Below are 17,026 nucleotides of genomic sequence, written 5' to 3' on the forward strand. Positions count from 1 at the left end.
ACAGCACAGAACAAGGCCATTCAGCCCATCAAGTCTGTGCTGGCCCTATGCAAGAGCAATCCAGCTAGTCCCACTCCCTCCTGCCCTCTCCCCGTAGCTCTGCAATTTTTTTCTTTTCAAGTACTTATCCAGTTCCCTTTTGAAGGCCATGATTGAATCTGCCTCCACCACCCCCTCGGGCAGTGCATTCCAGATCCCAACCACTCATGTCGTCTTTGGTTCTTTTGCCAATCCCCTTAAATCTGTGTCCTCTGGTTCTTGACCCTTCTGCCAATGGGAACAGTTTCTCTCTATCTTCTCGGTCTAGACCCGTCTTGATTTTGAACACCTCAATCAAATCTCCTCGCAACCTTCTCTGTTCCAAGAACAACAACCCCAGCTTCTCCAGTCTATCCACGTAACTAAAGTCCCTCATCCCTGGAATCATTCTAGTAAATCTCCTCTGCACCCTCTCTAAGGCCTTCACATCTTTCCTAAAATGTGGTGCCCAGAACTGGACACAATACTCCAGTTGTGGTCGAACCAGTGTTTTATAAAGGTTCATCATGACTTCCATACTTTTGTACTCTATACCTCTATTTATAAAGCCCAGGATCCCGTATGCTTTTCTAACCACTTTCTCAACTGGCCCTGTCACCTTCAATGATTTGTGCATATATACCCCCAGATCTCTCTGTTCCTGTACCCCTTTTAGAGTTGTGCCCTCTAGTTTATATTGCCTCTCCTCCTGCTTCCCACCAAAATGTATCACTTGGCATTTTTTTGCGTTGAATTTCATCTGCCACGTGTCCGCCCATGCCACCAGCCTGTCTATATCCTTCCTTCTTTTCACCTGCAGAAGATGTCCTTGGAGTGGAGCTCTTATGCGAGATCCTAGACGTCTCTTAGAGCCTATATTATGTATTTATTTTTGCTTTTAGGCTAATAAAATTCCATTCCAGGGAGAGATAAGTTGGGTGAAGCACTCCAGAGATCCCAAAAAACACATTTACTTGAAGCTGGTCCCTTCTGACACGGTGTCCTTGTAGATATAGATGTAAATGGAGCAGTTCCTGGACCACCTCGGCTTCTTCCCTACCTCGCCGCCTTGGAGAGCTCTGTGTCGGGCACAGCCTCTTGCTGGTTGAGTGAGTCTGGAATCACTCGGAAACACCCAGAATTAAAAAGGGACAAAGGGCCGCTGCTCCCTTTATATAGGCAGCAGCATGCTAATGAGGGACGTGGGGTCCCCGCCGTCTGATTGGTCTGCAAAGGGGCGCCATTGGTCCATTCCCTACTCTTTGCTGATTGCTCACATCGTCCTCTCCTCATTGGCCAGTTGTTTCCCATAGCTGTGGTTGGTCGACTTTGCCGCCTTCTGTGTTTCCAATTTCTTTGCCCCATTACCTATCTTTCTGATTGGTTACTTCTTCCATTCTCAGTATCTCTGATTGGTTACTTTTTCCACGCTCTGTGATTCTGATTGGTTACTTTTTCCACTCTATGTGTTTCTGATTGGTTACTTTTTCCACGCTCTCTGTTTCTGATTGGTTACTTTTTCCACTCTATGTGTTTCTGATTGGTTACTTTTTCCACGCTCTGTGTTTCTGATTGGTTACTTTTTCCACTCTATGTGTTTCTGATTGGTTACTTTTTCCACGCTCTGTGTTTCTGATTGGTTACTTTTTCCACCCTCTGTGTTTCTGATTGGTTACTTTTTCCACTACGTGTTTCTGACAGGTTACTTTTTCCACTCTGTTTCTGATTGGTTAATTTTTCCACTCTGTGTGTTTCTGATTGGTTACTTTTTCCTTCTCTGTGTTTCTGATTGGCTACTTTTCCCACCCTCTGTGTTTCTGATTGGTTACTTTTTCCACTCTATGTGTTTCTGATTGGTTACTTTTTCCACCCTCTGTGTTTCTGATTGGTTACTTTTTCCACCCTCTGTGTTTCTGATTGGTTACTTTTTCCGCTCTCTGTTTCTGATTGGTTACTTTTTCCATTCTCTGGGTTTCTGATTGGTTACTTTTCCAACCCTCTGTGTTTCTGATTGGTTACTTTTTCCACTCTCTGTGATTCTGATTGGTCACTTTTTCCACGCTCTGTGATTTTGATTGGTTACTTTTTCGACTCTATGTGTTTCTGATTGGTTACTTGTTGCATTCTGTGTGTTTCTGATTGGTTACTTTTTCCACCCCCTGTGTTTCTGATTGGTTACTTTTTCCACGCTCTGTGTTTCTGATTGGTTACTTCTTCCATTCTCTTTGTTTTCGATTGGTTACTTTTTCAACCCTCTGTGTTTCTGATTGGTTACTTTTTCCACTCAGTGTTTCTGATTGGTTAATTTTTCCACTCTATGTGTTTCTGATTGGTTACTTTTTCAACCCTCTGTGTTTCTGATTGGTTACTTTTTCCACTCAGTGTTTCTGATTGGTTAATTTTTCCACTCTATGTGTTTCTGATTGGTTACTTTTTCCATTCTCTGTATTTCTGATTGGTTACTTTTTCCACGCTCTGTGTTTCTGATTGGTTACTTTTTCCACTCTATGTGTTTCTGATTGGTTACTTTTTCCACACTCTGTGTTTCTGATTGGTTACTTTTTCCACTCTCTGTTTCTGATTGGTTACTTTTTCCACCCTCTGTGTTTCTGATTGGTTACTTTTTCCACTCTCTGTATTTCTGATTGGTTACTTGTTCCATTCTCTGTGTTTCTGATTGGTTACTTTTTCCACCCCCTGTCTTTCTGATTGGTTACTTTTTCCATCCTCTGTGTTTCTGATTGGTTACTTTTTCCATTCTCTTTGTTTTCGATTGGTTACTTTTTCAACCCTCTGTGTTTCTGATTGGTTACTTTTTCAACCCTCTGTGTTTCTGATTGGTTACTTTTTCCACTCTGTTTCTGATTGGTTAATTTTTCCACTCTATGTGTTTCTGATTGGTTACTTTTTCCACTCTCTGTGTTTCTGATTGGTTACTTTTTCCACCCCCTGTGTTTCTGATTGGTTACTTTTTCCACCCTCTGTGTTTCTGATTGGTTACTTGTTCCATTCTCTGTGTTTCTGATTGGTTACTTTTTCCACCCCCTGTCTTTCTGATTGGTTACTTTTTCCATCCTCTGTGTTTCTGATTGGTTACTTTTTCCATTCTCTTTTTTTTCGATTGGTTACTTTTTCAACCCTCTGTGTTTCTGATTGGTTACTTTTTCAACCCTCTGTGTTTCTGATTGGTTACTTTTTCCACTCTGTTTCTGATTGGTTAATTTTTCCACTCTATGTGTTTCTGATTGGTTACTTTTTCCACTCTCTGTGTTTCTGATTGGTTACTTTTTCCACCCCCTGTGTTTCTGATTGGTTACTTTTTCAACCCTCTGTGTTTCTGATTGGTTACTTTTCCAACCCTCTGTGTTTCCGATTGGTTACTTTTTCCACTCTATGTGTTTCTGATTGGTTACTTTTTCCACTCTATGTGTTTCTGATTGGTTACTTTTTCCTTCTCTGTGTTTCTGATTGGTTACTTTTCCCATTTTTTCTGTGATTCCGATTGGTTACTTTTTCTGTATTTCTGGTTGGTAAATTCTTCCATTCTCTGTGATTGTGATTGGTTACTTCTTCCATTGGCTGTGATTTTGATTGGTCACTTTTTCGACTCTATGTGTTTCTGATTGGTTACTTGTTGCATTCTGTATGTTTCTGATTGGTTACTTTTTCCACGCTCTGTGTTTCTGGTTGGTTACGTTTTCCACTCTATGTGGTTCTGATTGGTTACTTGTTCCACTCTCTGTTACTGATTTGTTACTTTTTCCATTCTCAGTGTTTCTGGTTGGTTACGTTTTCCACTCTATGTGGTTCTGATTGGTTACTTGTTCCACTCTCTGTTACTGATTTGTTACTTTTTCCATTCTATGTGTTTCTGATTGGTTACTTGTTCCATTCTCTGTGTTTTTGATTGGTTACTTTTTCCACCCTCTCTGGGTTTCTGATTGGTTACTTTTTCCACCCTCTGTGTTTCTGATTGTTTACTTTTTCCACTCTCTGTTTCTGATTGGTTACTTTTTCCATTCTATGTGTTTCTGATTGGTTACTTGTTCCATTCTCTGTGTTTTTGATTGGTTACTTTTTCCACTCTATGTGTTTCTGATTGGTTACTTTTTCTATTCTCTGTGTTTCTGATTGGTTACTTTTTCTATTCTCTGTGTTTCTGATTGGTTACTTTTTCCATTCTCTCTGCTTCTGATTGGTTAATTGTTCCATTCTCTGTGTTTTTGATTGGTTACTTTTTCTGTATTTCTGGTTGGTTACTTTTTCTGTATTTCTGGTTGGTAACGTCTTCCAGTCTCTGTGATTGTGATTGGTTACTTCTTCCATTGGCTGTGATTTTGATTGGTTACTTTTTCCACTCTATGTGTTTCTGATTGGTTACTTTTTCTGTATTTCTGGTTGGTTACTTTTTCTGTATTTCTGGTTGGTAACGTCTTCCAGTCTCTGTGATTGTGATTGGTTACTTCTTCCATTGGCTGTGATTTTGATTGGTTACTTTTTCCACTCTATGTGTTTCTGATTGGTCAGTTTTTCCACCCCCTGTGTTTCTTATTGGTTACTTTTTCCATTCTCTCTGTTTCTGATTGGTTACTTTTTCCACTCTCTGTGTTTCTGATTGGTTACTTTTTCCATTCTCTGTGTTTCTGATTGGTTACTTTTTCCATCCTCTGTGTTTCTGATTGGTTACTTTTTCCACCCCCTGTGTTTCTGATTGGTTACTTTTTCCACTCTCTGTTTCTGATTGGTTACTTTTTCCACTCTATGTGTTTCTGATTGGTTACTTTTTCCATTCTCTGTGTTTCTGATTGGTTACTTTTTCCATCCTCTGTGTTTCTGATTGGTTACTTTTTCCACCCCCTGTGTTTCTGATTGGTTACTTTTTCCATTCTCTGTGTTTCTGATTGGTTACTTTTTCCACTCTCTGTGTTTCTGATTGGTTACTTTTTCCATTCTCTGTGTTTCTGATTGGTTACTTTTTCCATCCTCTGTGTTTCTGATTGGTTACTTTTTCCACCCCCTGTGTTTCTGATTGGTTACTTTTTCCACTCTCTGTTTCTGATTGGTTACTTTTTCCACTCTATGTGTTTCTGATTGGTTACTTTTTCCATCCTCTGTGTTTCTGATTGGTTACTTTTTCCACCCCCTGTGTTTCTGATTGGTTACTTTTTCCACTCTCTGTTTCTGATTGGTTACTTTTTCCACTCTCTGTGTTTCTGATTGGTTACTTTTTCCATTCTCTGTGTTTCTGATTGGTTACTTTTTCCACTCTCTGTGTTTCTGATTGGTTACTTTTTCCATTCTCTGTGTTTCTGATTGGTTACTTTTTCCATCCTCTGTGTTTCTGATTGGTTACTTTTTCCACCCCCTGTGTTTCTGATTGGTTACTTTTTCCACTCTCTGTTTCTGATTGGTTACTTTTTCCACTCTATGTGTTTCTGATTGGTTACTTTTTCCATTCTCTGTGTTTCTGATTGGTTACTTTTTCCATCCTCTGTGTTTCTGATTGGTTACTTTTTCCACCCCCTGTGTTTCTGATTGGTTACTTTTTCCACTCTCTGTTTCTGATTGGTTACTTTTTCCACTCTCTGTGTTTCTGATTGGTTACTTTTTCCATCCTCAGTGTTTCTGATTGGTTTATTTTTCCACTCTCTCTGTTTCTGATTGGTTACTTTTTCCACCCCCTGTGTTTCCGATTGGTTACTTTTTCCATTCTCTGTATTTCTGATTGGTTTATTTTTCCACTCTCTGTGTTTCCGATTGGTTACTTTTTCCATTCTCTGTATTTCTGATTGGTTTATTTTTCCACTCTCTGTGTTTCTGATTGGTTACTTTTTCCACTCTATGTGTTTCTGATTGGTTACTTTTTCCACCCCCTGTGTTTATGATTGGTTACGTTTTCCTTTCTCTCTGTTTCTGATTGGTTACTTTTTCCACACTATGTGTTTCTGATTGGTTACTTTTTCCACTCTCTGTGTTTCTGATTGGTTACTTTTTCCACACTATGTGTTTCTGATTGGTTACTTTTTCCACTCTATGTGTTTCTGATTGGTTACTTTTTCCACTCTATGTGTTTCTGATTGGTTACTTTTTCCACTCTATGTGTTTCTGATTGGTTACTTTTTCCATTCTCTCTGTTTCTGATTGGTTACTTTTTCCACACTATGTGTTTCTGATTGGTTACTTTTTCCATTCTCTCTGTTTCTGATTGGTTACTTTTTCCACACTATGTGTTTCTGATTGGTTACTTTTTCCATTCTCTCTGTTTCTGATTGGTTACTTTTTCCACACTATGTGTTTCTGATTGGTTACTTTTTCCACTCTATGTGTTTCTGATTGGTTACTTTTTCCATTCTCTCTGTTTCTGATTGGTTACTTTTTCCACACTATGTGTTTCTGATTGGTTACTTTTTCCATTCTCTCTGTTTCTGATTGGTTACTTTTTCCACACTATGTGTTTCTGATTGGTTACTTTTTCCACTCTATGTGTTTCTGATTGGTTACTTTTTCCACACTATGTGTTTCTGATTGGTTACTTTTTCCATTCTCTCTGTTTCTGATTGGTTACTTTTTCCATTCTCTCTGTTTCTGATTGGTTACTTTTTCCATTCTCTCTATTTCTGATTGGTTACTTTTTCCACTCTATGTGTTTCTGATTGGTTACTTTTTCCATTCTCTCTGTTTCTGATTGGTTACTTTTTCCACACTATGTGTTTCTGATTGGTTACTTTTTCCACTCTATGTGTTTCTGATTGGTTACTTTTTCCACTCTATGTGTTTCTGATTGGTTACTTTTTCCACTCTCTGTGTTTCTGATTGGTTACTTTTTCCACCCCCTGTGTTTCTGGTTGGTTACTTTTTCCATTCTCTGTGTTTCTGATTGGTTACGTTTTCCATTCTCTCTGTTTCTGATTGGTTACTTTTTCCACACTATGTGTTTCTGATTGGTTACTTTTTCCACTCTCTGTGTTTCTGATTGGTTACTTTTTCCACTCTATGTGTTTCTGATTGGTTACTTTTTCCATTCTCTCTGTTTCTGATTGGTTACTTTTTCCACACTATGTGTTTCTGATTGGTTACTTTTTCCACTCTATGTGTTTCTGATTGGTTACTTTTTCCACACTATGTGTTTCTGATTGGTTACTTTTTCCACTCTATGTGTTTCTGATTGGTTACTTTTTCCACACTATGTGTTTCTGATTGGTTACTTTTTCCACTCTCTGTGTTTCCGATTGGTTACTTTTTCCACCCCCTGTGTTTCTGATTGGTTACTTTTTCCACTCTCTGTGTTTCCGATTGGTTACTTTTTCCACTCTATGTGTTTCTGATTGGTTACTTTTTCCATTCTCTGTGTTTCTGATTGGTTACGTTTTCCATTCTCTCTGTTTCTGATTGGTTACTTTTTCCACCCCCTGTGTTTCCGATTGGTTACTTTTTCCACTCTATGTGTTTCTGATTGGTTACTTTTTCCACTCTATGTGTTTCTGATTGGTTACTTTTTCCATTCTCTGTATTTCTGATTGGTTACTTTTTCCACACTATGTGTTTCTGATTGGTTACTTTTTCCACTCTATGTGTTTCTGATTGGTTACTTTTTCCACTCTATGTGTTTCTGATTGGTTACTGTTTCCATTCTCTCTGTTTCTGATTGGTTACTTTTTCCACCCTCTGTGTTTCTGATTGGTTACTTTTTCCACACTATGTGTTTCTGATTGGTTACTTTTTCCACTCTATGTGTTTCTGATTGGTTCCTTTTTCCACTCTATGTGTTTCTGATTGGTTACGTTTTCCATTCTCTCTGTTTCTGATTGGTTACTTTTTCAACCCTCTGTGTTTCTGATTGGTTACTTTTTCCACACTATGTGTTTCTGATTGGTTACTTTTTCCACTCTATGCGTTTCTGATTGGTTACTTTTTCCACTCTATGTGTTTCCGATTGGTTACTTTTTCCACCCTCTGTGTTTCTGATTGGTTACTTTTTCCACCCTCTGTTTCTGATTGGTTACTTTTTCCACACTATGTGTTTCCGATTGGTTACTTTTTCCACTCTCTGTGTTTCTGATTGGTTACTTTTTCCACTCTCTGTGTTTCTGATTGGTTACTTTTTCCACCCTCTGTGTTTCTGATTGGTTACTTTTTCCACACTATGTGTTTCTGATTGGTTACTTTTTCCACTCTCTGTGTTTCTGATTGGTTACTTTTTCCACTCTCTGTGTTTCTGATTGGTTACTTTTTCCACACTATGTGTTTCTGATTGGTTACTTTTTCCACTCTCTGTGTTTCTGATTGGTTACTTTTTCCACTCTATGTTTTTCTGATTGGTTACTTTTTCCATTCTCTCTGTTTCTGATTGGTTACTTTTTCCACTCTCTGTGTTTCTGATTGGTTACTTTTTCCATTCTCTCTGTTTCTGATTGGTTACTTTTTCCACTCTCTGTGTTTCTGATTGGTTACTTTTTCCACTCTATGTGTTTCCGATTGGTTACTTTTTCCACCCTGTGTTTCTGATTGGTTACTTTTTCCACTCGATGTGTTTCCGATTGGTTACTTTTTCCACACTATGTGTTTCTGATTGGTTACTTTTTCCATTCTCTGTGTTTCTGATTGGTTACTTTTTCCACACTATGTGTTTCTGATTGGTTACTTTTTCCACTCTATGTGTTTCTGATTGGTTACTTTTTCCACTCTATGTGTTTCTGATTGGTTACTGTTTCCATTCTCTGTATTTCTGATTGGTTTATTTTTCCACCCCCTGTGTTTCTGATTGGTTACGTTTTCCATTCTCTCTGTTTCTGATTGGTTACTTTTTCCACCCTCTGTGTTTCTGATTGGTTACTTTTTCCACACTATGTGTTTCTGATTGGTTACTTTTTCCACTCTATGTGTTTCTGATTGGTTCCTTTTTCCACTCTATGTGTTTCTGATTGGTTACGTTTTCCATTCTCTCTGTTTCTGATTGGTTACTTTTTCAACCCTCTGTGTTTCTGATTGGTTACTTTTTCCACCCTCTGTGTTTCTGATTGGTTACTTTTTCCACACTATGTGTTTCTGATTGGTTACTTTTTCCACTCTATGCGTTTCTGATTGGTTACTTTTTCCACTCTATGTGTTTCCGATTGGTTACTTTTTCCACCCTCTGTGTTTCTGATTGGTTACTTTTTCCACCCTCTGTGTTTCTGATTGGTTACTTTTTCCACACTATGTGTTTCCGATTGGTTACTTTTTCCACTCTCTGTGTTTCTGATTGGTTACTTTTTCCACTCTCTGTGTTTCTGATTGGTTACTTTTTCCACCCTCTGTGTTTCTGATTGGTTACTTTTTCCACACTATGTGTTTCTGATTGGTTACTTTTTCCACTCTCTGTGTTTCTGATTGGTTACTTTTTCCACTCTCTGTGTTTCTGATTGGTTACTTTTTCCACACTATGTGTTTCTGATTGGTTACTTTTTCCACTCTCTGTGTTTCTGATTGGTTACTTTTTCCACTCTATGTGTTTCTGATTGGTTACTTTTTCCATTCTCTCTGTTTCTGATTGGTTACTTTTTCCACTCTCTGTGTTTCTGATTGGTTACTTTTTCCATTCTCTCTGTTTCTGATTGGTTACTTTTTCCACTCTCTGTGTTTCTGATTGGTTACTTTTTCCACTCTATGTGTTTCCGATTGGTTACTTTTTCCACCCTGTGTTTCTGATTGGTTACTTTTTCCACTCTATGTGTTTCCGATTGGTTACTTTTTCCACACTATGTGTTTCTGATTGGTTACTTTTTCCATTCTCTGTGTTTCTGATTGGTAACTTTTTCCACACTGTGTGTTTCTGATTGGTTACTTTTTCCACTCTCTGTGTTTCTGATTGGTTACTTTTTCCACCCTCTGTGTTTCTGATTGGTTACTTTTTCCACACTATGTGTTTCTGATTGGTTACTTTTTCCACTCTCTGTGTTTCTGATTGGTTACTTTTTCCACTCTATGTGTTTCTGATTGGTTACTTTTTCCACTCTATGTGTTTCCGATTGGTTACTTTTTCCACTCTATGTGTTTCTGATTGGTTACTTTTTCCACCCTCTGTGTTTCTGATTGGTTACTTTTTCCACACTATGTGTTTCTGATTGGTTACTTTTTCCACTCTATGTGTTTCTGATTGGTTACTTTTTCCACCCTCTGTGTTTCTGATTGGTTACTTTTTCCACTCTATGTGTTTCTGATTGGTTACTTTTTCCACTCTATGTGTTTCCGATTGGTTACTTTTTCCACTCTATGTGTTTCCGATTGGTTACTTTTTCCACCCTCTGTGTTTCTGATTGGTTACTTTTTCCACACTATGTGTTTCTGATTGGTTACTTTTTCCACTCTCTGTTTCTGATTGGTTACTTTTTCCACACTATGTGTTTCTGATTGGTTACTTTTTCCACTCTATGTGTTTCTGATTGGTTACTTTTTCCACTCTATGTGTTTCTGATTGGTTACTTTTTCCACTCTCTGTTTCTGATTGGTTACTTTTTCCACACTATGTGTTTCTGATTGGTTACTTTTTCCACTCTATGTGTTTCTGATTGGTTACTTTTTCCACTCTCTGTTTCTGATTGGTTACTTTTTCCACACTATGTGTTTCTGATTGGTTACTTTTTCCACTCTATGTGTTTCTGATTGGTTACTTTTTCCACTCTATGTGTTTCCGATTGGTTACTTTTTCCACCCTCTGTGTTTCTGATTGGTTACTTTTTCCACCCTCTGTGTTTCTGATTGGTTACTTTTTCCACTCTGTGTGTTTCCGATTGGTTACTTTTTCCATTCTCTGTGTTTCTGATTGGTTACTTTTTCCACACTATGTGTTTCTGATTGGTTACTTTTTCCACTCTATGTGTTTCTGATTGGTTAATTTTTCCACTCTATGTGTTTCTGATTGGTTACTTTTTCCACTCTATGTGTTTCTGATTGGTTAATTTTTCCACTCTCTGTGTTTCTGATTGGTTACTTTTTCCACCCTCTGTGTTTCTGATTGGTTACTTTTTCCACTCTGTGTGTTTCCGATTGGTTACTTTTTCCATTCTCTGTGTTTCTGATTGGTTACTTTTTCCACTCTCTGTGTTTCTGATTGGTTACTTTTTCCACCCCCTGTGTTTCCGATTGGTTACTTTTTCCACTCTCTGTATTTCTGATTGGTTTATTTTTTCACTCTCTGTGTTTCTGATTGGTTACTTTTTCCACACTATGTGTTTCTGATTGGTTACTTTTTCCACCCCCTGTGTTTCTGATTGGTTACTTTTTCCACTCTCTGTGTTTCTGATTGGTTACTTTTTCCACCCTCTGTGTTTCTGATTGGTTACTTTTTCCACACTATGTGTTTCTGATTGGTTACTTTTTCCACCCCCTGTGTTTCTGATTGGTTACTTTTTCCACTCTATGTGTTTCCGATTGGTTACTTTTTCCACCCCCTGTGTTTCTGATTGGTTACTTTTTCCACTCTCTGTGTTTCTGATTGGTTACTTTTTCCACTCTATGTGTTTCTGATTGGTTACTTTTTCCACCCCCTGTGTTTCTGATTGGTTACTTTTTCCACTCTCTGTGTTTCTGATTGGTTACTTTTTCCACCCCCTGTGTTTCTGATTGGTTACTTTTTCCACACTATGTGTTTCTGATTGGTTACTTTTTCCATTCTCTGTGTTTCTGATTGGTTACTTTTTCCACCCTCTGTGTTTCTGATTGGTTACTTTTTCCACTCTCTGTGTTTCTGATTGGTTACTTTTTCCATTCTCTGTGTTTCTGATTGGTTACTTTTTCCACCCTCTGTGTTTCTGATTGGTTACTTTTTCCACCCTCTGTGTTTCTGATTGGTTACTTTTTCCACACTATGTGTTTCTGATTGGTTACTTTTTCCACCCTCTGTGTTTCTGATTGGTTACTTTTTCCACTCTCTGTTTCCGATTGGTTACTTTTTCCATTCTCTGTGTTTCTGATTGGTTACTTTTTCCATTCTCTGTGTTTCTGATTGGTTACTTTTTCCATTCTCTGTGTTTCTGATTGGTTACTTTTTCCACCCCCTGTGTTTCTGATTGGTTACTTTTTCCACTCTCTGTTTCTGATTGGTTACTTTTTCCACTCTCTGTTTCTGATTGGTTACTTTTTACATTCTCTGTGTTTCTGATTGGTTACTTATTCCACCCTCTGTGTTTCTGATTGGTTACTTTTTCCACTCTCTGTTTCTGATTGGTTACTTTTTCCACTCTCTGTTTCTGATTGGTTACTTTTTACATTCTCTGTGTTTCCGATTGGTTACTTTTTCCTCTGTCTTCATTTCCTATTTGTTATATTTTTCACCCTCTTTGTTTCTGATTGGTTACTTTTTACATTCTACCTTTTATGAAAAGGACTTGGTGTTTGACAAATTAATTTGAGTTTTTTGAGAAAAACAGGATTTTTTTAAATGGTGAGAAACTATTAAATGTTGGTGTTCAGGGGGATTTGCGTGTCCTCGTACAAGAAACACAGAAAGTTAACATGCAGGTACAGCAAGCAATTAGGAAGGCAAATGGTATGTTGGCCTTTCGTGCAAGGGGATTGGAGTACAAGAGTAAGGAAGTCTTAGTACAGATTTACAGGGCACTGGTGAGACCTCACTTGCGGTACAGTTTTGGTCTCCTTATCTAAGGAAGGATATACTTGCTTTAGAGGCGGTGCAACAAAGGTTCATTAGATTGATTCCTGGGTTGGGAGGGTTGTCCTATGAGGAGAGATTGAGTAGAATGGGCCGATACTCTCTGGAGTTTAGAAGAATGAGAGGTGATCTCATTGAAACATATACGATTCTGAGGGGGCTTGACAGGGTAGACGCTGAGAGGTTATTTCCCCTGGCTGGAGAGTCTAGAACTAGGGGGCATGGTCTCAGGATAAGGGGTCGGCCATTCAAGACTGAGATGAGGAGAGATTTCTTCACTCAGAGGGTTGTGAATCTTTGGAATTCTCTATTCCAGAGGGCTGTGGATGCTCAGTCGTTGAGGATATTCAAGGCTGAGAGCGATAGATTTTTGGACTCTGGGGGAATCGAGGGATATGGGGATCGGGCGGGAAAGTGGAGTTGAGGTCGAAGATCAGCCATGATCTGATTGAATGGCGGAGCAGGCTCGAGGGGCCGAATGGCCTACTCCTGCTCCTATTTCTAATGTCCTAATATACACTAGGACTTGAGCCCATAATCCAGGCCCACACTCCCCAGTGCCAGTACTGAGGGAGTGCTGCACTGTCGGAGGTAGATGTATATACTCTAGGACATGAGCCCCATAATCCAGGCCCACACTCCCCGGTGCCAGTACTGAGGGAGTGCTGCACTGTCGGAGGTAGATGGATATACTCTAGGACATGAGCCCCATAATCCAGCCCCACACTCCCCGGTGCTAGTACTGAGGGAGTGCTGCACTGTCATAGGTGCCGTCTTTCGGATGAGACGTTAAACCGAGGGCCCCGTCTGCCCACTCAGGCGGACGTAAAAGATCCCACGGCCACTACTGGAAGAAGAGGAGAGGGAGGGAGTTCTCCCTGGTGTCCTGGGGCCAATATTTCTCCCTCAACCAACATCACTAAAAAAAAAATGATCTGGCCATTATCACATTGCTGTTTGTGGGATCTTGCTGTGCGCAAATTGGCTGCCGTGTTTCCCACATTACAACAGCGACTACCCTTCAAAAGTACTTCATTGGCTGTAAAGCGCTTTAGAACGTCTTGTTGTCGTACAAGGCGCTATAGAAATGCAGGACCTTTCTTTCCTGTCTCTTTTGGAGTGAAAACTGGAAAGCACATTTGTGAGACAAGACCGTTTGCAAATGAACAAGCTGGTTTATTTTCCATGAACTGCAGTTTATGAATGAACAGAGTACAGTCTTTCTCAGTGAGATACAGCTCTTTTCCACCAATGTTGGTGTCATATCAAAATGCAAGATGCCACCATGCCCCATTGTGGAAAGGATCCACGTCAAACTCGCTGGCCGCAGTCTCCCTCTGTTACAGGTCGCCCTCGTTCCTACCTCAGCCTGGGTATCTTTCACCCCGCCTCGCCAAGGTCTCAGGGAGAAGGTTCTCTGATTCCTCCCTCTCTCATTGCCCATCTCCTAGTCACCCCTTGTGATGGTGGTGGTGAGCCACCTTCTTGAACCCGCTGCAGTCCCGTGCGGTGACGGTGCTCCCGCGGGGCTGGTCGGTCCCAGGGTTTTGACCCAGCGGCGATGAAGGAGCGGCCGACGTTTTGCCAAGTCGGGATGGTGTGTGACTTGGGAGGGGAACGTGCAGGCGGTGTTGTTCCCATGTGCCTGCTGCCCTCGTCCTTCCAGGTGGTAGAGGTCGCGGGTTTGGGAGGTGCTGTCGAAGAAGCCTTGGCGAGTTGCCGCAGCGCATCCTGTGGACGGTACACACCGCAGCCACGGTGCGTCGGTGGGGGTGGGAGTGGGTGTTTAAGGTGGTCGATGGGGTGCCAATCAAAGTTACCTCCTTGAATGGAATGTCACACCTCCACCCTTGACAGAGATCAGGACACTGAGGGGCAGTACTGAGGGAGCGCTGCACTGTCGGAAGAGACGCTTAACCGAGGGTCCCCCCCCCCAACTCTGAATCAAGGAATTGTATGGCACAGAAGGAGGCCATTCGGCCCATCGTGTAAGTGCCGGCCGAAAAAGAGCCACCCAGCCTAATCCCACTTTCCAGCTCTTGGTCCGTAGCCCTGTAGGTTACGGTGCACATCCGGGTACTTTTTAAATGAGTTGAGGGTTTCTGCCTCTCAGGCAGTGGGTTCCAGACTCCCACCGACCTCTGGGTGAAAAAATTTCTCCTCAACTCCCCTCTAATCCTTCCACCAATTATTTTAAATGAATGCCCCCTGGTTATTGACCCCTCCGCTAAGGGAAATAGGTCCTCCCTATCCACTCTATCCAGTCCCCTCAGAATTTTATACACCTCAATTAAATCTCCCCTCAGCCTCCTCTATCCCAAAGAAAACAACCCCAGCCTATCCAATCTTTGCTCATGCCTGCCCTCTCAGGTGGACGTAAAAGATCCCACGGCCACTAATTTGAAGACGAGCAGGGGGGAGAGTTCTCCCCGGAGAAGGAGCAAAAAAAGATTCACAAGGATGATACCAGAACTGAGAGGTTCCATCTATCAGGAAAGGCTGAACAGGCTGGGGCTCTTTTCTCTAGGAATGAGGGGTGACCTGATCGAGGTCTTTAAGATTATGAAAGGGTTCGATGGGGTAGACGTAGAGAAGATGTTTCCACTTGTGGGGGAGACCAGAACTAGGGGCCATAAATATAAGATAGTCACTAATAAATCCAATGGGGAATTCAGGAGAAACTTCTTTCCCCAGAGAGTGGTGAGAATGTGGAACTCGCTCCCACAAGGAGTAGTTGAGACGAATAGTGGAGATGGATTTAAGGGGAAGCTGGATAAACATGAGGGAGAAAGGAATAGAAGGATAGGGTGAGAGGGTGAGATGGAGTCGGGAGGGAGGAGACTCGTGTGGAGCATTGGCCAGATGGGCCGAATGGCCTGTTTCTGTGCTGTAGACCCGATGTGACAACAATTTTGCGTTTCAAGTACGTTCCAGGACATGCCCATTCCCCTGGCCGCCGCCCCCCTCACCCTCGAGAGGAGTTGGAGGGTAAACCGATGCCCTGAATCGCTGCAGTTTTTATGGGGACACGCTGCCCCCAGGGTTTGAGGTTGCGATTCCCAGCAAAGTCGGAAAGGGGGATGGTGTCTCAGGGCAAAGGGGGAAGGACTTGGGAGTGGAGGGTGACCTCGCCGGCCATCCCCTTGGCGATGATAAGGGGTCGCCACACCAGGGAGTTAAGCCCAGAATCCCCCGCCTGTCCCCAGACACTTCAAAACCCCCCAAAGTGTTGATAAGGTGGTGAAGAAAGCATTTCGGGATACTTGCCTTCGTAAATAGGGGCACTGAATACAAAAAAAACGAGGAATTACATGGAATTTTACAGCACGGAAACAGGCCATTCGGCCCAACAGGTCTATCCCGGTGTTTATGCTCCACACGAGCCTCCTCCCTCCCTACTCCATCTCACCCTATCACCCTATCCTTCTATTCCTTTCTCCCTCATGTGTTTATCCAGCTTCCCCTTAAATCCATCTGCACGATTCACCTCAACTACTCCTTGTGGGAGCGAGTTCCACATTCTCACCACTCTCTGGGGAAAGAAGTTTCTCCTGAATTCCCGATTGGATTTATTACTGACTATCTTATATTTATGGCCCCCTAGTTCTGGTCTCCCCCACAAGTGGAAACATCTTCTCTACGTCTACCCTATCGAACCCTTTCATAATCTTAAAGACCTCGATCAGGTCACAACTCAGTCTGCTCTTTTCTAGAGAAAAGAGCCTCAGCCTGTTCAGTCTTTCCTGATAGTTTATAACCTCTCAGTTTTGATATCATCCCTATGAATTTTTTTTTAACCTTCTCCAGTGCCTCGATATCCTTTTTATAATATGGAGACCAGAACTGTGCACAGTGCTCCAAGTGTGGTCTAACCAAGGTATATGGAGATCAGAACTGTGCACAGTGCTCCAAGTGTGGTCTAACCAAGGTATATGGAGACCAGAACTGTGCACAGTGCTCCAAGTGTGGTCTAACCAAGGTATATGGAGACCAGAACTGTGCACAGTGCTCCAAGTGTGGTCTAACCAAGGTATATGGAGATCAGAACTGTGCACAGTGCTCCAAGTGTGGTCTAACCAAGGTATATGGAGACCAGAACTGTGCACAGTGCTCCAAGTGTGGTCTAACCAAGGTATATGGAGACCAGAACTGTGCACAGTGCTCCAAGTGTGGTCTAACCAAGGTATATGGAGACCAGAACTGTGCACAGTGCTCCCAGTGTGGTCTAACCAAGGTATATAGAGACCAGAACTGTGCACAGTGCTCCAAGTGTGGTCTAACCAAGGTATATGGAGACCAGAACTGTGCACAGTGCTCCAAGTGTGGTCTAACCAAGGTATATGGAGACCAGAACTGTGC

The sequence above is a fragment of the Heptranchias perlo genome, unplaced genomic scaffold, assembly GCF_035084215.1.
Source record: "Heptranchias perlo isolate sHepPer1 unplaced genomic scaffold, sHepPer1.hap1 HAP1_SCAFFOLD_374, whole genome shotgun sequence".
Taxonomy (NCBI): Eukaryota; Metazoa; Chordata; class Chondrichthyes; order Hexanchiformes; family Hexanchidae; genus Heptranchias; species Heptranchias perlo.